At 48.8% G+C, this 21,068-nt stretch overlaps 2 long non-coding RNA genes across 10 annotated transcripts in view; one reads left to right on the forward strand and one right to left on the reverse strand.

Moving 5' to 3' along the window:
• Positions 1-874, reverse strand: part of LOC120098517 (uncharacterized) — a 14,769-nt gene extending 13,895 nt beyond the window's left edge. For all 3 annotated transcript variants that reach the window (XR_005496775.2, XR_010060538.1, XR_005496776.2), the window contains exon 1: positions 532-874. This is a non-coding gene — a long non-coding RNA (uncharacterized LOC120098517). The remainder of the gene's footprint in view (positions 1-531) is intronic.
• Positions 24-17,724, forward strand: LOC102547807 (uncharacterized). Of its 7 annotated transcripts, XR_010060536.1 has the most exons (6): positions 27-565; positions 1,681-1,790; positions 3,262-3,431; positions 10,594-13,692; positions 14,020-14,228; positions 14,859-17,724. It is a non-coding gene; the product is annotated as an uncharacterized LOC102547807 (long non-coding RNA). The 7 variants fall into 7 exon arrangements; XR_010060535.1 differs by lacking the exon at positions 14,859-17,724 and having other exon boundaries at positions 24-565; positions 14,020-14,846; XR_597303.4 differs by lacking the exon at positions 14,859-17,724 and having other exon boundaries at positions 510-619; positions 14,020-14,846.
• The last annotated feature ends 3,344 nt before the right edge of the window (positions 17,725-21,068 follow it).

The following is a 21,068-nucleotide window of genomic DNA, read 5'->3' on the forward strand; positions in this document are numbered from 1 at the left end:
CCTAACTTCTTATGTGGGTACTGGGGCCTCCTCTTTGCATAGCAAGCACTTTACCCAGGGGAGCCATTGCTCCAGCCACGCCCCACCCCCCACCCCCAGCTATGTATTTTCAAGAGCTGCGTGTAGGTCGGGTAGGTGAGACGCCTGTGAGTCAGGACAGCAAGGCCTGTGCTACAGCCCACCTCTACGTAGAGCGGGCTCCCGTACCAGCCCAGGCCTTAACCGCCGTGGCCTCCCCCTCCCCCAGGCCCTTTGTTCTTCGCTACAGCTGCTCAGCAAATTCCTTGATTTTAAATTATGATCACAGGTTGGAGAGCTACTTAAAATAATCTTGCCAAATGTTCCATCTCTGCGCTGATGAATACAGTGGAGGAGAAATTTCAAGAGGGGGAGAGGAAAAAAAAAAACATTAAGAATTCACTTTGTTCAGGGGGAAAGGAAAAAAAAAAAAAAACAGTCACAGCTTTGGTTTACATCTAAGGATTCTCGCGCGCGCCCCCGCCCCGCCCCGGAAGTTGATTGTGTGCTGACCTTCAGTGAGCCAGTGAGCCCTGTGCCAGCAAAGGTGGGAGAGGGAGCTGCTGGTGTGTAAGACCTGCTGCAGATGCGGGGAGCAAAGGTCGGGGGTGTGTTGGGTTTGTTTAAGCATGAGTCAGAGGAGGGGGTGGGTCAATCCCGGTGTCTCCGATTTCCAATTTCCTGTGCGAGCCGCTGAGCACACAGTGCCCCTTCCCAGCAGGTCTTTAGGCTGCTGCTCTGTGGAACAAAGGCAGATACTGTATGAGGCCACACGCATAAATAACCCAGTCAGGCCACCGCTTCCTTTTTTCGAAGGGAGACATCTGTGGAATCCGGAATCTGGAAGAAACCAAACTCTAAGGGAGGCGGGGGGGGGGGGGGGGGGGAGCCGACCATTGCCTGGCGTCTTGGTCATCTGAGGCCCTAGGTGTTCCTGGCCCACTTGCTTTCCCTTAGGCCTGGGCCCCTTGGCCAGCCCCAGCAGGCCTGTGGTCTGGGTCAGGGGCTAGCCATTCCTTCAGGATAGCCCTGCAGCTCAAGCTGTAGGGCCTAGAGGACATGAGTCAGAACAAGGATCCTTTCACACTCTGTGTTCTCCTTGAGCAAGGCCGACTCTGTAAAGCACCTTCCTCCCATTTTCCTGGGGGTTTCCTCAAGGCTTGGGGCCAGAGAAGTATATGGGAGGGATAAACCTCAAGAGAGGATGTTTCTACACCTAAATAAGTCCCTGGGAACAAGGAAGCTCTTGGCTGAGAGGGGCCTCAGGGTTAGGCCAGTCTCTATCAGGAACCAGGAATCAGAAGGGGACACGTGTCTACTGGTTACCCTAGACAGACATTGTACTAGCGAGCCTTCTACAGCACACAGGGAAGCCCCACTCTGAGAAAAGCATTGTCTGGGAAGGGTCTCTGCCTGTCTGTCTGCCTTGGTGCACTTCAAGGCTTCTCACAGATGACTTGTCCGTGTTGTGCTGAATAACACTAACCTGGTCTATTGAGTCTGGGGGTGGGACTCTGGACACCCCCTAAAATAACAGATGAGAAAACTCCGGCTACCTCCTCAGTAGGCGTCACCCAGAAACTCCAGGGCCTTTGAGGTTTAAGGGCAGCAGACTCTAAGGCTAAATGAGTCCACAACTCTATTCCTTTGTCTCCAAAGCAGAAAGGATCCCTGGCCCTTGTTGGAGCCTCAGTTTTTTTCACCTGCTGAATGGACACAGATCTGTCCAACTCACTAGTTGATTTCAAGGATGAGACGAACCTGTCCCATAGGTAAGCGCCAGTCTTCAGGAGAATGGTTCCTAAGGCAGAACACAGGGTGAGGGTGTTTGGAAGGGGAAGACATCTTTCTATACAGGGGTCTGTTGGTGCTGGTTTACAGGGCTGTCTGGTGCAGGTCTGCTAACATATTTCTCTTTGAAGGGGACCTGATCCGGGCCCCAAGGCACACTCTACTCCAGACCCCACTCCCCTCCCTCTTCCTCTTTCTCAGGGGGACTCTTTGACCCCAGGATCCCTTGAGCACCTGTCTCCTCTCCGGAGACGGAAACAACTGAGATTCCTTGGTCTCTGCTTTACCCCCACTCACCCATGTGCCCGAGAGGGGCAGAAGGGCCAGCTGCCCAGACAGGGAGATTTTATCACTAACATTGTTTGGAATTACTAGTGCTTGACAGTTGAAAGTGTAAAATGCAGCCTGGCCTTGAGCCCAGGTTATTACTGCCTTCTAAACTCTGGGGGACTGCATGCTTCTCATCCAAAGCTCCTAAGGCAGACTCACCATGCCCACATGTGTGGCCTTCCTAGGTGACCTTCTCCCCTTCTTATGCCCTAGGCACAGGAGGTGAGTGGCTCTGCTCACATCTCTGTGAGTCAACCTTACTGTGTGACAAGGGCCCTCCGGCCTCTTTCTCCTCAGTTTGTTCTGTTTTTGCTGATGACTGGATTTAATGAGGAAGTGCTGTCAGCAGAAGAGAAAGGAAACCTTAGCCCAACACCCCCTCCCCAGGAACCGGTTCCAAGTTGCTCTCCTGTGAGGTGTAAATGTTCTTCTCCAAGCTAAGTCAAGTAGTACAGACCTGCCCTGCTAGCTACTCCAGGAGAGCTGAGGCAGGAGGATAATCACCCCCCTTATTCCACTTTACAAGATAAAGCATCATCTCAGATTTTTAAAATAAATTGATAAATTAATAGCAAAAGGGGCCGGGTATATAGGGTAATGGTAGAACACATTCTAGAATGTGCCAGGTCCTGGGTTTAATCAGTCTTTAGTAACACATACAGACACACACACATACACACATATACACACACACATTCACATAAACATTCACTCAACATGCATATATACCATATATACATATATACCACACACATACACACATACAAACATACACATATGCCATACATAAAAACACATGCATACACTCACAAACCACACACACAATATTATGCACTCAGACGTACACACAGAGAGACACATACATACACAAACACACATACACATTTACATAAACACACACTCACAGTCACACATACACTCCTACACATACAACCACACACACAAACATGCACACACAGACCACACACATTTATATACACTCAGACATACACAGACAAATACATACCATACATACACACACACACATACACATACACTCATACATATATACGACATTTTCTCTCTCTCTCTCCTTCTCTCTCTCTCTCTCTTTCTCTCTTCCTCTCTCTTCTTTGACTCTAGTCCTTGAAAGGAGTCTCTGGAGAAATTTCTGGAAGGAGAAGACAGAAGCTACATTTCAGCCACATAAATGACACGTGATGCTGATGTTGACGAATGCTGCCCCACTGTTTATTGAACACCACCAGCCCCTCTCATCTGCTCCCTTATTGGGTCCCAGAGCAACCTAGGAGGTTGGTTTATTTGATTCTGATCTACTTTTATTTCACAGCCAAGAAAACTGAGGCCAAAGATGTCTGAAGTCAGAGCCATTTATCTTCCATCCCCCGCAGGGGTGTCCACTGTGCCTGCCCCGGTCATAATGGCTTTCTGCTAAGGATGTCACCACACCTTCTTGATGGAGACTTGCCACCTGCCCTGGGCAACCAGCCCTTCTGAAAGCGAGCTCGATTCCAAACTCAGGGTTAATGATAAAACTGAACAACGTAAGGCCTGGCCTTCCCTCTCCCTCTTTATCAACATGTGACTTAGGTTTGAGTGCCAAGCTAAACCTTTCAAGAGCCACATCCTCGGCGGTGACTTATTAAAGGGTAAATCAAAGTTTGCTGGGAGAGAAAAGCAAATACCCAATACTCAGCATGCCAGGCTGATCCCGAGCCCACTTCCTGGTTCCACTGTTGACTTGGGCTGTAATTCTAGATAAGTGTGAATACGTTCACCACCCTGGGCCCAGAGGGCAAGCCTGGGAAGAGAGCCCGGGACAGAGCCTGTCCCTGCCCCTTACACACACACACACACCAGGACCTGACAAGAAGCTGGCTCTCACGGTTTGCCTCAGAGGGGAAAACCTCAGACAAAATCAAGGCAGGTACAGAGCTCTCTACACAGCCTCTTGTCCTTGTGTCTGTGTTTGTGAAGAAGTGGGTCACCCACATGTCACGTCACCAATAGAACCTTCCCGTCCTTTGGCTCTGCTCACCCATAATTAGCGGAACTGAGGAGGAGAGGAGCTGCACTTTGGGCCTCAGATGGCAGGGCAGAGAAATCAGAGCAAAGTTGACAAGAGTCAACCGTAATCACATAGTAAGTGTTTTTTTTTTTTTTTTTCAAAGAAACAAATAAAAAACAGCCAGAAAGTGGGTCAGCGCTTACAGTAAGGTCAGAGGCAGGAAACTGGGACAAACTTCAAGTCCTGAGAGGAGAAACAGGAGTTGTGTTTTCTGAATACAGACTTGTGCTATCTTTGGGATTTTACCCCCTGCTGATGCTTTCTCCTTTGCCTCCTGAATACACAGGGCCTTAGTTCCAATACTCCATCTTCCCAGAGGCTGAAGACAAAAGGCACTTAAAAAGACTTTACGGAGATCCAGGCATGGTAGTGTATGCCTGTAACCCAGAAGCAGAGGGGGGATCAGGAATCAGGGGTCTTCCTCAGCTATACAGCACTTTCCAGGGCAGCTTGGCTACATAAAATCTTGTCTCAAAAAAAAAAAAAAAAGAAAAAGAAATGCAGTAGGAAGGAAGGAAGGAAGGAAAAAGGGAGGAAGAAGGGAGGAAGAAAGGAAGGACGGAAGGAAGGAAGGAAGGACAGAAGGAAGGAAGGAAAAAGGGAGGAAGAAGAAAGGAAGGATAAAGGAAACAAGTAACTCCCAGGCTAGCAGGAAGAATCACAGCAAGAGGGTGCTTGTCTGAGAGACTGCAATCTACTCTTAAAGCCACCCATCCTGTGGATCTACCAATAGGGTCAATTCAGATGCCTCCAGAGCACTTTTTGCACCAATTACCGTGAAGTACACGTATGTGCACATGCACACGCATGCAGGTTACCAGCAACTCCTGTCATTGTCCACATATCTGTGGCATCCCAGTGTGCTAGGCACACAGGCAGCATGCAAGAATACACATATACACATATACACATGATGTGTGCATAGTATACACATACACACGTGTACCCAGCACATGTGCATGGCACAACTTCCTACCTGTTCCTCCTTCGTGCACACGAGAGCACCCAAGTATGCGCAAGACACATACGCTCACGGTATTTACCACGGTATCCATTCACATACCTGTTAACTGCTTCCACACACTGTAAACACATGAAGCCCATGTCCGCACACTCAATACAGTTGGAGCTCTGAATCTGTGAATTCTGCAGCCGTGGGATCAACCAACTTCAAATGGGGGAGGAGATTTGTGTCTTTACTACAGGCTTTTTGCTACAGTCCCTGAACAATTCAGTACAGTTAGCATTTACACTATTGGGCACAGCAAGTCTGAAGGTGACTGGTGTGCAGACAGATATGTCTATCCTATGCAAGCACTCACATCATTGTATATTAGAGATAAGAATCTGCAGATCCCAGAACCAGTCTCCCGTGGGTCCCAGAAACCCCCGTACTCCTGCGTGTGCACATCATGGACCTTGTGCGCACACACAGTAGGCCTGCATTCCTCTTGCTCTCTCTGTAACCTTAAGACTTTAGCAGTTGTTAGCTTTCATTCTTGGCAGGATTGTACTTCCTGGTGGCCTTGGGGACGTGTTTGGGTCAGATTTATCAGGCTTATGTGGGAGGGGCATATAATCATCCAGACTCTGGGTTTCAGGTTCCGGGGACCCAGGACTGGCAAAGCAGCATGTTTTGGTGAGAGTTAACCGTGCTTGTTGATTTTCTGGAGTCTTGAAATACACGCTGCTTCCAAATGTTATCTTCAAATGACGTCCTGGAACTGTGCCCAGTGACATAAAGAACGCACGTGTGCGTGAAAACAAGCATGTTCAACATGTGGGGAGAAACATGTCGGAACCGTGAATGCAGATTTGGGCGGACGAGAAGTACGCTGTCCTTTCCCTGCTGTCTCTCCTACATGCAGGAAAGAGGAATGGACTCATGCAGGTTCAAGAGCTGACTTGGGTTCGAGCAGTTCAGAAGCAGCATCCCTCTAGGGTTTAACTAGGCTGTAACATGTTTGGCTGCTCAGCCAACCCCTCACCTCTACACAGCAGAGCCTTCCCCTCTGTGGCGAGCGAATTACGCCACGCAGGAGTAGATCTGTTTCCACTTATCCCAGAACTTACGGAGAGGTCCTAGAGCATTTGCCCACAGAGCCTCCCATAGGGTGGGAGAAGGAGAAGATTCCAGAAAGACATGAGGCACTTTGCCTGTTCTCTCCACCCGTGACCAACCCCAAAGATAGTGAGCAGAGGTGTTGGAGTGTTTATTAAAAGGAGCTGCTCTGGCTAGGACGAGCGGATTAACCCAGCACAGCCCCGTGGGCCGGGGAGGGGTGGGGGTGGCGGGAAGGGTCTAGAAGAATTTGTGTTTTTGTCTTTAAGTTTGGGTCTTTGGAGTGTGGGATTGGGGGGGGGGGGGGGTTGAGTGAAAAGGAAGCCACCCAGGCCAGATAAACTTAAAACTGCAAGCAAAATTCCCTTTTAGCTTTTCAAAAAATGACAAAGTCACACCAGAGAGGAAATGAAAAGGGAAATTTTTAGACTTCTCATCCGTCCAGAAAGCCCCGGCTGTGTTTCAGAACCCAGTAGGGTAACTGTCGGTCCTGCGGTCACACGGCAATCCCAGGAGGCCTTGCGTCAGCAGCCATTATATCAATAAGGAAATACAATCACCAAACCACAGGCCCGCTTTTTTTTCTTTCTTTTTCTTTCTTTCTTTTCTTTCTTTCTTTTTTTTTTTTCTCTTCCCTAAGCCCACATGTTGCTTGAGGAGTGTTTTAAAACAAGAGCCTTTCCTGTTGTTGAAACCTGTGAACCCACAGCTCTTCCAGGTTACTTAAATTATCCTACCTCTTACAGACTTGGATTTCAAAACTTTCTCCTCCTCCTCCTCCTCCTCCTCCTCCTCCTCCTCCTCCTCCTCCTCCTCCTCCTCCTCCTCCTCCTCCTCCTCCCCCCCCCCCCCCCTCCTCCTCCTCTCCCTCCCCCACCACTTCCTCCTCCCCCACCACTTCCTCCTCCTCCTCCTCCTCCTCCTCCTCCTCCTCCTCCTCCTCCTCCTCCTCCTCCTCCTTCTCTTCCTTCCCCCATGCCTGACAGATGCATTTGCCTCCCTGAAACCCTTATTTACCAAATTGTACGGCTAAGTGCTGACACAGGAGGAAAAACACTAGTTGCATATTAAGCTGTGCAGCCAGATGCCATCCTGATGACTTTAGTCACTGACCTGAAGGGGAACGGCCACACAAAAGAGAACTCTGCAGCACCGGGCTGGCAGTCAAAGCACAACCAGCCCGTTCTTCACACTCACACACACACTCACTTGCAAACGTTAAGCTATCGCAGCTCCCAGGAGGCTGTCCTGTTTATCATAGCACGGGCACTCAATCTGCTGGAAAAATTTTTTTTTTTTAAACTACAACCAAAAAGGCAGCTCCAACCGCTTCATGAGGTCGCTCGTCTGGGCTGCTGGAAAAGCATCGTAATAGGAAATCGTAGGTGGAGGGCTCTGCGGGGCCTGGGTGAACCATGTCAACTCTCGGGGACAACTCCTCTGTGCACACAAGATTTGTTTTTCCCTTGAGCCAATGGGAAGGTGCAGATGAAAGACTGCATTGTGGGATCATGAGCCAGATCCACAGAGAAAGATCTCTCTTTTCTGCTCAGCTCAGCAAAGAGTGATTGTACCAGACCCAACGACTGCACTTGATAGCCGTATTCCGGCTTAGCTTCTGGGCTGGACAGGGGCCACTTGACATTGTTAAAGCAATTCCTATAGACTTCATCTGCGATCCCTCGCCTGGCCTGAAGCATCCACCCCTGTAAGTCGAGCCTGAGTTAACAGAGGGCTTCTGGACGGTGCACTCGGTAACCAATTACCGTGAGGCTGAGCGAGGGTATTTATTCTGTAGCCTCTGCCAGTGATCTTAACGCCCACTTCACAGCCCCCACGCTGCAGTCTTGAATCCAGCAGACACTTATCTAAACTCACACTTTCCAGCCTTTTTGGGTTAGAATCAACACTTAGCTCATCAGAAACACACACACACACACACACACACACACACACACACCGTCCAAAAGAGAATCTGCTCTCAGTTTGAGCACATGGGTGTTTATTTTCTTTGATTTCTTTTCCCCTACATTCCAATAAATCTGCCAGTACTGAAATGCTGAGGTAGATACTCTGAAACCGTTGGGGTGTGTATGTGTGTGTGTGGGGGGGTCTGTCTGTCTGTGTCTGTGTGTGAGTGTGTCTATGTGTGAGTGTGTCTGTGTGTGTGAGTGTGTGTGTGACTATATCTGTGTGTGAGTGTGTGTGACTGTGTCTGTGTGTGTGTCTGTCTGTGTATGTCTGTGTGACTGTGACTGTGTGTGTGTCTGTGTGTGTCTGTCTGTCTCTGCCTGTGTGTGAGTGAGTGTGTGTGTGTGACTGTATGTGTGTGTGAGTGTGTGTCTATGTGTGAGTGTGTCTGTGTGTGAGTGTGTGTGAGTGTGTGTGTCTGTGTATGTCTGTGTGTGTGACTATGTCTGTATGTGAGTGTGTGTGACTGTGTTTGTGTGTGTGTTTGTATGTGTGTGTGTGTCTCTGTGTCTGTGTGTGTCTGTGTGACTGTGACTGTGTGTGAATGTGTGTGTCTGTGTGACTGTGACTGTGTGAGTGTGTGTGTCTGTGTATGTGTGACTGTGTCTGTGTGTGTGTGTGTCTATGTGGCTGTGTGTGGCTGGGTGTATATGTATCTCTATATGGCTGTGTGTGTCTGTGTATGTGTGTGTGTGGCTGTGTATGTATGTGAGTGTGTGTATGTGTGTGTGTGTGTATGTCTCTGTGTGTGTATCTCTATATGGCTGTGTGTGTCTGTATATGTGTGTGTATGGCTGTGTATATGTGTGAGTGTGTGTGTGTGTATGTGGCTGTGTGTGTGTATCTCTATGTGTCTGTGTGTCTGTGTATGTGTGTGAGTGTGTGTGTGTCTGTATGTGGCTCTGTGTGTGTGGTTATGTATATGTCTGTATGTGGCTGAGTGTGTGTTTAAAGTTTGAGGGGAGGCTCTTTGAAGACAAATTGGAACCTCTTAGGAAATCTGGGACATGATTGGGGCTACATTTTAAAAAGTCAGAAGTAAATTGACCCTCGTTATGATCAGCTTATTGTGTCATAGTGTAATGCACCCTTAGGGGAATTTTTTTCCTACTATTAACTCCAGAGACTTCCAGACTTCTCACATAGGCCCGGTAGACATTTTTAATCTCAGCAATACTCCATGACTACTGTATGTACAGAAAGTGTCCTGTTCTACCACCATGTTTTTTGGAACAATAACACTTGGAGAGCCAGCCTGTCAAAATGAGTACGGAGTAAAAGTGGAATTGCTTTTCAGCTCTTTCAGTGTGGTCATCCAGGCTGCTAAGGCCTGAGTTTTCCTGTCTGACTGCAACCAAGTTTGCTAGACAGATGCTCACACTCCCTCTCACTGGGGCTGTGTAGAACGCAGCTGCCACACCAGGGGGACAGCATTGATTCTTTCCTTTGATGCCACCACCCAGGCCATGTACCCACCAGGCCTGCCTCTAGGACTGTGCAGCTACAGGCCCTCCTCCGCCCTCCGAGGCTGAGCAGCTGCCTGACAATGAGGACGATAAGAAATGGGTGCTTCTGTTGAAGAATAGTGCATGTAGTGGTTCTCCCCTGTCACTTCTGGGGGTTCACTGAGGTTCGCTCCCAGCCCTGTTGACTCACAGTGTTTGGAGATATTCCTAAAGGCATGGCCTCTAATTCTTTGCAAACTAATTTCAAGTTCTCATTATAGAAAATTTCAAGTATGTCAGAAGAAAGAAAGCCAGCACCGCTAACTTCTCTCCATGGCTCCCAGGAATGATACCAGAGCATCTCCCAACGTGCTTTCTGTTTTGCTTCTCCCATTTTCCCGCAGTTCTGAAATTGTCTTTAAGAAAACCTCACATGGAAAAAGAAAGTTTTCAGGAGACAAGAAGATAACTGAGTGGGCGAAGGCACTTGCCCACCAGAACCAGGGGCCCCAATCTGATCTGCAATCACCACACCATGAAAGGATTAAACTGACTCCCCAAACACACCCATGCACCCACACAAATCAGTGTGATTTAAGCTTTTTATTTATTTTTATGTGTATAACTGTTTCATCTGTCTGTCTGCCTGTCTGTCTGTACGTGTACCGTGCGCGTGCCTAGTGCCTGGGGAAATCAGAAAAGGGCATTAGATCTCCTAGCACTGGGGCTCCCTGTAGAGAGCTGTGAGCCACCATGTGGGTGCTAGCAATCGAACTTAGGGTGTCTGAAAAAAAAATCACTGTGTGCTCCCAACTGCTTAGCCATTTCTCCATACTCAATAGGAAAAAAAATTTTTTTTGAAAGAAACTCAGATGTTATGGTTAATTTTTTGTTGTCATCTCGACCAGGTTTGGAATCCCCTAGGAGACACTCTCCTTCCTGTATCCGAGGGATGTTTCCAAAGATGTCCAATGAAAAGGGAACCCACCCTGAATGCGGCCATGTGGCACCACCCCATGGTAGGAGTCCTCGGAATAAATAAGAAAAATAAAGTCAAGCCCAGTCCATCGTTCATCTCCAGACGCCTCCCGGCTGCAGACTCGGTGCCAGCGTCTGCCTCCTGCTTCTGGTGAGGAAGCTGTAGCCACGCCCAGCCCCTCCTCGCCCACCTTGATGGTCTGTGCCCCTCACACCATGAACCAAAACAAATCCTACCCTCTTTAAGTTTCATTTACCAGAAGCTGCTTCTGCAGCAACAAGAAGGCTAACACACCAAGCCCCATGCCATTTTAATCCCTTGCAAGCGCGCGTCCCCTTTAACTTTAACACTCGTGAGCATCTCCTGGTGCAGCCACACCCCACAAAGGTCCCTTTCAAAAAGCAAAAGCAAGAAGACACCCACTGTGGAAATCCCAAATACAGCATGGCCGGCGGGGCCCAAGACAGCCTTTTCAGAGGCCACGGTGCTCAGACTCAAAAAGTCCTAGATCTCAAAGACACTGGGCAGAAGTAAGAAGATGTGGTAAGGAAGTCTGTTCAGTCATTTAAAAAGAAGCTGGAAAGGGTGTACTGGCTGGTTTTGTGTTTCAACCTGACGCAAGCTAGAGTCATCAGAGCAAGGAGCCTCCGTTGAGGAAATGCCTCCATGTGATCCAGCTGTAAGGCATTTTCTCAATTAGTGATCGGTGAGGGAGGGCCCAGCCAACTGTGAGTGGCGCTATGCCTGGACTGGTGGTCCTGGGTTCTAAAAGAAAGCCATGAGGAGCGAGTCAGTAAGTAGCACCCTCCATAGCCTCTGCATCAGCTCTTGACTCCAGGATCCAGCCCTGCTTGAGTTCCTGTCCTGACTTCCTTCAGTGATAGACTATGATGTGGAAGTGTAAGCTAACTAAACCTTTTCCTCCCCAACTTGCTTTTTTTTTTTTTTTTTTTTTTTGGTCATGGTGTTTTATTTGCAGCAATGGAAAACTTGACTAAGACAGTTGGGGATTCACTCAGTGACAGAGGATTTGCCTGGCACATGGAGACCCTGCATTTGGTCCCAACACCACACACCCACACCCACACACACACACACACACACACACACACACACAAAACTTTTTAAAGTTTATATATTCATGCTACCCCAACAAAGGACAGTGCTTTCATAATTACTCATTGGGAAATGGGACATTGCCTCATCCTTGGGGTTTCTTGAAGCACCTTCCACCACTGCCTACTGGGCGCAGCCAGGGCTGCTCTTCCTTCCTACGTATCGAGAGAGTCCTGTGAGGGTCCACTAGACCTGGGGAGGTCCCCTGAGAGTCATAGGAAGGACACACCTTTCCCCTAGTGTTTCTGCGGCAACATCAGTTTCTGTTATGTGTACTTCGATTCATGATCCCTGAGAGGCTGGGGAGGGGTTTCGTATCTTCATGGTTGTACACAGACGTTGTTCCATTTCATCTAGCCAAATGGTGTCCCTGGCTACAATAGTCCAATGATAAAGGGCAGGTGACACTATGGGTGAGAGCTGTCGTCCTGCCAAGGACAAAGCACTTGAAAGGAAAATGCAGGCTGAGCTGTGGGACCAGCGATCGCCCTTGAGCCAACCACACACTGGTGCTGTCCGACAGCGTCCTCCTGGTCAGAATCCCTAACTGCACCTGACAGCTGTTCTCAGCACCTCCTCTGACATCAGCCTCCCGTAAAACAAGGTGAAGAAACACAACAGATCCATTCCTACCCAGAGAAGGTGGTCCAATATGAGCTCATGCTCACTGGGGGGCTTCTTACAAAAGCAGAAAAATAAAATCCTCGCATGGGTCTCCCGGCTGCCAGGTGACCCCCTAGCAGGCCCTTTGGCTTTACTGCAGCTTCTTTATCATTCGGACCTGCCAGTTGGAAGGCCGCAGCATGAGGAGCCAAATGGCACTATGCAATTAAGTTGGAAAACACTGCATAAGTGCAACGGAGGCCAGAGCTTTAACAGCCGCATACGGTTTCGCAAAGCGTACTCCGGATCATCAGCCAGCAGTAAAAACACACAGGAGGGAGATGGCCTGGCTGGAAATGAACTGCAAATTGATAAACATGTAGTTGCTAATGCCATGTTTATTATTTTTTTTTCCACTGGGATAAAAATTAACTCTTGCGGCCTTGGCCAGCCGGCAGCTTGAACTCTACCATCTCGGTGATGGAACCGGCTGTTTCTGGAACTTCAGGTTGCAAGTTACTATTGCCAGATCGTATTGGTGAACAGGAACTGTATGTCCAGATAGCAGAACCTCTCAGGGAGAGAGGCTTCAACAAAACACCATAGAACCTGCCGGGGCAGCAAAGAGGACTTCCAGGAGGGAGCCATTTTCAGTATGCTGTTTTAGATCTGTACATGTATGTGTGTGTGTCAGACTGACATATGTGTGTCCGGGCCTGGGGAGGTCAAAGGTCAACCCTGGCTATCATTCTTCCAGAGCTATTCATCCTGGATTTTGAGACAGGGTCTCTCACTGGCTCTGACTCACCAATTAAGCCAGGCTGACCAGCCAGCCCAACCCGGAGAGCAGCCTGTTTCTATTTCCCCAACACTAGGATTGCAAGTCCCACACACAGTTTTTTATGTGGGTTCTGGGGTCTTCGTGCTTGTGTGGCCACCGTGTTACCAGCTGAGCCATCTCACCAGTACTAATCCCTCATTTCAAGTGGAGGAGGCTGGCAACCTCCTGGAAAATCACCTTCCCCTCACAGAAGCCAGCCAGGCTGCAAACTGGGCCTTCTAGAGGCAAAGAAGAGATCGCAAGGGTGCAGGGAGATCATGAGGGCACGGGGTGAGGGTGGGGGGCAAGCCTGAGCAAGCACAGCCAGTCATGTGACAACCCCAGCAGCTGCCCCAGCTGCAGAGCTGACCTCTCTGTCCCCAGGGGCCCTTTTTCATCAGCTGGATCGATTTACTTTAGCTACAGTGCCCTCACAAGCAGGGACTGAATTATGACTCATGGAAATCCCCCTCTGTATCAAGGAATCAGGTAGCTTTCAAACTCTCAACAATTAACGGCTCCTTTGGTCAAAGGAGAATGTGAGGGAGGGAGGAGTTGGTGGGGTGGGGGCGGGGGCGGGGACGGGGGCTGGCAGGGGGTGGGGTGGGGCAGCAAGCTATGGGTTTCCAAACAGGCTGCTCGGTTTCTAGTAAATTAGAAGGGGTGGATGGTGGAGGAATCAGTAATGTTACCCTGTAAAATGCGGTCTTCTTTAACGTCAGCAAGATGTTTCTCTCCCTTTGTCCTTTTGCCCTCCTTCCTCTCTCCTTTCCCTTCCTGTGTCCCTTCCCTCCTCCCAACATCTTTACGTCACAGAGGCACGCTGAAAACAGCTCTGAGTTTTACAACACGGCTTCCAGACTCAGAAGATTCCCCCACACTGACAACACGGAAGGGCAAAATGCAGGCTGTAGTGGGAGGCAGACAAAAAAAAAAGCTCATGTGACTCAAAGCAGGAAGCAGGACACATTGCTGGGAGGAGGCGTCACCACCACAGGCCGTACATTCCTGCCCTGCCTGGCCAGGTTAGCCATCGCCTCCAAGGGAGCATTCCTCTGTGGCAAGAACACTCACTGGTCTCAGACAATCCTGAAATAGAATCTTGGAGAGCATGCGTCCTGCTCTGAGGCCACTCAGCCTGGTGTCCTGGCTCCCCCTGTCTCTTCCACGGAGATGTATTCTCCACACATCGAACAGTAACAGCTGCCCTCCTGTCAGAACAGAGCTGGTGAAAAGAGGATTGCAAGGCTAGCCAAGCACTTTAGAGCCAGACCAGAAGTGCTGCTGTTTCCACTTAAATTGCACTTGCATGTACCCATGCACACATATAATGCATGTGTGCACGCACAGGTTCATGTACATATACCCATGCACATATATAATACATGTGTGCACACACAGGTGCATGTACATATGCACATGCACACACATAATGCATGTGTACACACACAGGTGCATGTGCACATGCACACACATATATGTATATATGAAAGTTTACACACACACACATGCATGTACACATGTGCATGGTGCCTGATTGCTTCCACAGAGCATGCTGTAGGTATTAGAGGGAGTCACTTCCTGGGTGGCTAATCTCAGCAAGGCCACTTGTCTCTGGAGTAAAAGGACTCTTTTTTTTTTTTCCTTGCATGCAGCTTTTTTACAGTTGGATTACATATGCATTATGTACGTGAATATGACGTGACTCTTGGAAGACAGAATACATATATAATATGAAGTGGGTTGGTATGGGAAAGGAGAACTTAAAGGAGCTGGGGGAGAGAAGTTGGGAAGAGGAGGGAGAAATGGGGTGGGGAAGGGGATGTGGGGGAGAGGGGTGGGGGAGGGGAGCGAAGGGAGAAAGATAAAGTGTCATGTCTTCTCTCATATATGGAACTAGATTTAGCTATATTCCCATATATAAATGGCAGGAAAGCAGGAGGCCTTATTTAGAGGGAGGGAGGGAGAGGGACAATGACTGAGGGGCAGGGGAAGGACAGGGGAGGGCAATAGGGAACAAATATAAAATGTATGTATGAAAATGTCACCATGAAATCCATTATTTTATATACTAAAAAAAAATGCTTCAATGTTTCTTTTAAAAATAAGTAGGTTTTAAAGGGACAGGTGTATGGGATAAGGCCTTGACCACAAGGGTTTGTCCTATCAGGCCCAGATGAGGTTCCAGGTGGGGGCGGGGACAAGCAAAGGACAAACCTGGATATCCTGCTGGCCCCTCCATCCTCTGTTCTGGAGAGCAAGGGTATCAGGAGGTCTCAGAACAGGGAGCATTTCGTAAGCCCCAAACAGCATGAGATCATGGGGAAAACACAGACACAGAAAGGAGAGTGGGAATCTAGTCCAAAATTAGAGGGAGAAGATGACAAAATGTGTGTGCAAACACCCTCGGCCTGGGGAACCAGAGACTGCGAGAAATTGTCATGAACAGATAAAGCCATTCAGTAAGAGATCGATCGGGTCCAACTCACAGTGAAGATATATTTAATATGCAGGATGCGTAGATGGACGGATGTGCAACTGAACAAGGAGAATGGGTTGTTTCAGAAAAAAGAGACAGTAAACAGGACTCTGAGCTTTCTGGAGGGGCTGGGCAAGTCTGGAAGATAACAGTGTGTGAGTTAACAATGAAGAACATTCTAGACCCCCATACCCAGAGGTGAATGGGAGTGGGTATGTCTGACCAAAGACAAATCTGTGTGCCTTCCATGGGAACAGTGGGTCCTTATGTGGTCCTGTGTGCTGGAGTCCCACCTCTGCTGTCATGACACCCTATTGGCTACTGTTAAGAGAGGAGGATTACCCTTCTGCTAGCCTACAATGCAAAGGCTCCAAGGAGACTGTAGAAGGTGGAGCTCTAACACAGAAAGTTAAAGCCAGCTTCCTCCCTCTTCTCCTCCCTTCCTCAACTGGAAAAAGTGGACACAGAAGGGAGTTAGGATGGGAAGAAATGGTGGCCACATGCTTTGAGGGTCTGTTTTCCCCTGCATTTAACATTCCAGTACTGCTTGAGAGCTCTGAGTCCCTGAGGCACACACTAAGGCTTCGACTGACAGTAAGGGAGTAGGTGTCTTTTCTTGGGACAACCTGCTAAAGGCTCTCATTTCTTCACTGTATCCTCATGGGGACTTCTTCCTCACAAGAGACATACCTAACTGTTTTGGGGCCACTGCAGAGGTGCTTCACACAGTGGGGCCCTTTTTCATCCTTTCAAATACATCTGTTGTGTGGCAATTTTCTCTACACTAGATCATTCTATCTTAGAAGAGAGTTAAGATTCAGAAAGTAAATGAAGCTTTCAAGGATCCAGAAAGCAACAACAACTCACAAATCTCATGAAGCTCCTGAAACTTACAAGATACACAAAGCTTCTCCCAAAGGCTGTATGAGAAGAAACACTTACTGGAGAGAAGACTCTCCCACCCACCAAACTGCCTGCAAGTAGTATGGGAAGCTCCAGAGACAAAGCTTTGGGGAACCATCGCCCATACCGGAATGGGATTTCCAGTGCTGCAGCTTCCTTTGAGTCATCCAGGAACCTAGAAGTAAAGCCTCCACCACCCTTGCTCATTGATTGCTTCGCCAAGCTGGACTTCAGGGGAATTGTTACTCTGGTCTGTCACTGGTACCCTACGTAGGGTGAATTTGTTCCAATCTCCTCAGGAAAAGTTAGCATAACATACTAATGTCCTGCCCCACAGATGTGCACTGTGCAGCATGTTCCTGACAAGGCACATGCTCCCAACTCAAGTCTCATATCAGACATTTTCCTGAGGACAGTGGTGTTTGGGATGAGACACAGTAAGAGATCCATGCAGAGACCCTGCATGGACAGCATTTTCCTCAGATCACAAGGACAGAAGGAACCTTGATCCCTCTCACATCCCAGGCAACTCACCACACTGACTATGCTGACCTACCCGTCCCAATAAGAATGTTGACTCTTAGCAGAGCCACGAATCCCACCATGAACTTCACAGGTATGCCATTTCCCAAATAAGGGGATGGATACATAGCTGCCGGCAGGTGTTCAAATGAGGGCTTCACAAAGCTGTTCGCTAACAGCACTCGGACAAGTCTGTGTATTTGTGGCATGAGTAAAGATAAAAAGCAGATGTTGTCACAGTCGTCTGATTCAGCTTGTGGCCAACGTCCACACATACAGGACCATGATTTCCAGTGTCCCTGCAAAGCGGGACCAATAGCAGCCCACTCATGCAGAGTAATGGGGTTGTGATCCTGAATGGATGAAGTTAGGACACTAAGCTTGTTCTCTGTACAGCAAGGGCGATCCTAGCTCTCTGACAGGCTCACGCAACACATGAAGAGCTCATGGCTTGGAGCAGACCCTAAATAACCGAACTCCATTTTTACAGCTAACAGCCACTGTGTTCCCTGTGGTTTGGCCCTGAGTAACTAACTATATTCACCTGTGGATCCAGGTGGACCTCCAGCAACCACAGTTGAACTGCAATAAAAACAGCCTTCTGATGTGGTGATCAATGGTTCTTTAAGTTCTATCTATTGCTAACTCTTCGGTCTCTGAATGAGGACTCCTTGTTGCTTCCCCTTCTTGGCAAAGCAATGTCTGTGAAGACCAGTATCTTAGAACCCAAACACCATCATTATCGCAGACCAAACTTCCCATCTGAAAATCAGCTGTGAGTCACACACAAGTAACTGAAAGGAAGCGATGCCATGGGGTGGTATTTACCGATAGTTGAATCTTAGCAAAACGAGGGGCGCTTTCTGATTACTGATCATATTCACAAACGGCACCTCCCCGACCACTGCTAGGGCTCTCTCTGGAAGGTTCCTGAGTATTAGTGTTTACAGGAACCAGGCACTTAGCAACCCAAGCAAGTTGGGTTGTCTTTGAGGCTGAGTCATGTCAAACAAAGCCTTTCAGCTAAGGGTCACTTCCCTGAGCCCTCATCGGCTGGAGCGGGAGTCAACTTCTCTAATGTCTCAATGGCTGGAGCAGACTAGAAGTCATCAGCTCACCGGGAAGTGTGTTCATGGTTGTGGGCTCCCTTCAGTCCTTCAAGGGACCAGTTTCCCGAGTCAAACCTAGAAATGAAAAGGAGTGGATCTGAACACGTGTGGAGCTTCGTTGTGTCTCTCCTGGCCTCTAGAAAGCCCAACTACAGAACCAGAGGAGCCCAGCAGGGAGGTGAAACCAGGAACCAGTATGCTCTACCTGAGAAGATCGTAGCAAGTGCCCTCAATGATAGTGTGACTTGACTAAAGCAGGTGCTGGCATCACACCAGGCCTGCTCAACAGACGTCTAACTATCAGACACACCCCAAAGGGGTACCCCAGAACCAGGCAGCTAGCATAGCCTATCATCTGGATTAAATGGCAAAGACTCAGCTGCCAACCAGTAGAGGCAGAGTTCCCAGTTTCTGAGCATAGACTTGCCGAGAATTGCCGAGAATTGAAGCTTAGGGGTTTTGGGGGGAGTCTCTGATATTAATGTATTTACTCCCAGGAGAAGGACAGGAGAGAGTGGAAGGAAGAGGCAAGAGCAAAGGCTGCAGTACAGGCAGCCAGAGAAAGATACTGAAGGAGAAAATATGGCAGAGCCCTGTGGGTGAGCCTGAGTACATGAGCACGGCCCGAGCTGTGTGGGCTACAGACCATGGTTGTATTTGTTCGAATACAGTAAAGACAGGGGAAACTTCCTGACACCAACGGTAAATGAAGAAGTAGCACCAGGACCTCAAGAACATCACGCTTAGCAGGAGGGAAAGGGATCATGCCACACCCCTAGAGTGCACACTAAGGCCGCTTACAGCCCAACTGGCAGGCCTATCCCTCTGGGGACAAAGAACTACCCAAGCCAGAATTTCTTAGTCAACAGAGTGCCTGGGATCTCAGTTCCCTTTAAAAAAATCAATGAGCTAAGCTAATGTCGTAGAAGCAGCAGCCAAGGATATAACATCACGACTGAGGAGTATGATGAAACCATCTGGGGTCCAGGGTTGTAGAAAGTGCAGTCAGGACACCCATTAGTCTTGTGCTCAAAGAAATGGCCCTGAGACCAAATGAACTCGGGTTCCCACAGAGACTGGAGTCAAACATGAAAGGACAAATTCATGACCCAAATTGTTGTTTGGATGTGGCCTCTCCGTGCAGACTCTGCCAGACGCAGCACGGTGCAGACTTCCAGGCAACATAACACTTGGTCGCTCTGAGGCCCACGCATATCTTCTGGGCCTGTGCCTGTGTGTGTGTGTGAGCGAAGGAGTTTGTGGGGAGAAGCAAATAAAGCTTCCAACTCCGTGTCTAAGAGTCCCCATCTTACTCCAGAGCTTCTGTGGGGCGCCCTCTGTGGAGAGGCCTGGGTTTCATTTCCCACCCCCCACCCCTAGTTTCTGCTTTCTGTAGAGTGAGAAGAAGCTAACAAAGAAGGGGCTTGGGAGGAGAGATCAGAAAAGGGAAGACAGATTCCTGTTCCTCTTTCCTTGAAGTCCTTTCCTTTTGCCTCTGAATGTTCTGGAACACCTGACACCTGGTCATGTGATGGACGACCTGTTGACATACACTGCCCTGAACTCCTCTCTCTCTCTCTCTCTCTCTCTCTCTCTCTCTCTCTCTCTCTCTCTCTGTGTGTGTGTGTGTGTGTGTGTGTCTCTCTCTCAAGTATTGATTTTATTTATAAGTGTGTGCGTGTGTGTGTGTGTGTGTGTGTGTGTGTATGAGCGTGTGTATATGGATGTGTTTGTAGTTGGTATGGTGTGGTATGGGTAAGTCTGTGTGTATAGATGTGTTTATGGATGGTGTTGTGTAGTGTGGGTGTGTCTGTGTGTGTATGAGTGTATGTATGGATGTGTTTGTTGTTGGTGTGGTATGGTGTGGGTATGTCTGTGTGTCTGTGTATGTGTGCATGTGAATCGTGTGTGCATATGTCTGTGTATGTCTGTGTCTGTGTGTAGTGTGTACACACTTATGCGTGTATATATGTGCCTGTGTGTGTGTGCATGAGTGTGGTGTGTGCATGTATCTGTGTCTGTGTCTGTGGGTGTAGTGTGTACATACTTGTGTGTGTATGTGCGTGTATATGTGTGTGTGTGCATAAGTACAGGTTCCCCCAAAGCCGTCAGACTCTCCAAAGTTGAAGTTATAGGGTATTGTGAGCAACCCGTGCTGCTGAAAACCAAAGTTGGATTCTCTGCGAGAGGATTGCCCCTTAGCTGCTGAGCCTTGTCTGCAATCCAGCCTGCTCAGCAATCTTCTTTCAAAGCACCAGCTGGATTGCATGAGGGCTCCTTGCAACGAGCTTTTACCTTGATCACCTTCTAAGACCCAAAGAGGCCACACTGCAAGGTTGTGGGGTTAGAACTTTCACCCTCACAAAAGGAAAGTAGGAAGGCAAGTTCTCAGTTGAGGGCAACCGACACGAAATGAGCGGCTGCTCTCACTGTGACTGAGGAGGGAAATGTCAGCTAGAGGAGTAAATGACAACCTGGATGGGTCGGTTCTGAAAGGCTCAGAGCTGCCTCCAGGGCTGAGAACTTAGCAGAGGACACACAGAAGCTGGGTCAGGCAGTGTGTACCCTTGTGATCTCAGCACTGAGGTGGGAGCAGGAGGATCCGAGATGAAGGTCAGCCTTGGCTACTCAGCATGCTTGGGGCCAGCCTGAGCTATGTGAGCACTTGTCACACAGCCTCTACACACACACACACACACACACACACACACACACACACACATACACACACACACGTACAAACCACACCCTAATACACACATACACCATACACAACATATACACACACCCTACACTCCCCCACAAACAATTCACAACACAACACCCACACGTTTACCCACACACCCCCATAC

The sequence above is a fragment of the Rattus norvegicus genome, chromosome 19, assembly GCF_036323735.1.
Source record: "Rattus norvegicus strain BN/NHsdMcwi chromosome 19, GRCr8, whole genome shotgun sequence".
Lineage (NCBI taxonomy): Eukaryota > Metazoa > Chordata > Mammalia > Rodentia > Muridae > Rattus > Rattus norvegicus.